At 51.1% G+C, this 1,134-nt stretch overlaps 1 non-coding gene across 1 annotated transcript; it reads right to left on the bottom strand.

Moving 5' to 3' along the window:
• Positions 1-738: 738 nt before the first annotated feature.
• Positions 739-810, bottom strand: TRNAE-UUC (transfer RNA glutamic acid (anticodon UUC)). The gene has a single exon. It is a non-coding gene; the product is annotated as a tRNA-Glu (tRNA).
• Between the last annotated feature and the right edge of the window lie 324 nt (positions 811-1,134).

Below are 1,134 nucleotides of genomic sequence, written 5' to 3'. Positions count from 1 at the left end.
GAGAGAGTGGCATGGACATATATACACTACCAAACGTAAAATAGATAGCGAGTGGGAAGCAGCCGCATAGCACAGGGAGATCAGCTGGGTGCTTTGTGACCACCTAGAGGGGTGGGATAGGGAGGACGGGAGGGAGGGAGACGCAAGAGGGAGGGGGTATGGGAACATATTTATATGTATAACTGATTCGCTTTGTTATAAAGCAGAAACTAACACACCATTGTAAAGCCATAATACTTCAATAAAGATGTAAAAAAAAAAACAACCCAGAAGTTCTGGGGTTTTCCATCCTGCTTAAAATAGCCTCAGACTTAGAGGTCTGGTTTGACCCCCATCATGGACCCACCCCCATCATCATGGACCCACCCCAAGCCATAAGCCAGTTCTGTTATCTGTTCCCCTTGCACCGGTCCCTTTTAACCTCTCTAGGCTTAGCTCTCCCTGTGCCCCCTCAGGCCACCTGCAGGGTCCAGACACATGGGAAGCCATGACTTTTGGAAAACCCCAGCACCCTCACACCTGCTGGTTTTGGCAGCCTCTCCCTTGTTTGTCTGACTAGTCATCCTTCATGGCCCAGCTCGAGATGTCAGCCGTTCTGTGCAAAACAGTGCCTCAAACGCAAAGACTGGGAAGAGTCTGGGCCTCTGTGTGCCAGGAGCAAGGGAGGAGAACTGGATCTAATAAGTGAGTTTGGGGCTTTCTTGTTCTGGCCGCGCCGCGCAGCTTGCGGGATCTTAGTTCTCCGACCAGGGATTGAACCTGGGCCACAGCAGTGAAAGCGCCGAGTCCTAACCATTGGACCACCAGAGAATTCCCCAGTAAGTGAGTTTTTAAATCATCATCGACAGCCTTTACTGCTCGCATCCAGCCAAGCCCTGAGATGAGTGTGTGCTATGTGCATGGCCTCATGTTCTCGTTTCATGCTGTGACCTCACAGTGGCCTTAGGATTTGTCTTAGCATCTCCACTTTTCAAGTGCACAGAGTTTAGAGTGATTGGGAATGTGCCCTAAATGACAGAGCTGGCAAGTGCAAAGCCAGGCCTCAACACCCTTCTGTTGATTCGCAAGCCTGAGACCTCTGCATAATCCTGCCCGCACACTACAGGCAGAAGCCAAGGGCATGGGCGGTCCATG

The sequence above is a fragment of the Lipotes vexillifer genome, unplaced genomic scaffold, assembly GCF_000442215.2.
Source record: "Lipotes vexillifer unplaced genomic scaffold, Lipotes_vexillifer_v1.1 scaffold312, whole genome shotgun sequence".
NCBI classification, from domain to species: Eukaryota; Metazoa; Chordata; class Mammalia; order Artiodactyla; family Lipotidae; genus Lipotes; species Lipotes vexillifer.
Note: the sequence above shows the minus strand (reverse complement) of the source record. Positions and strands in the feature narration are given on the sequence as shown.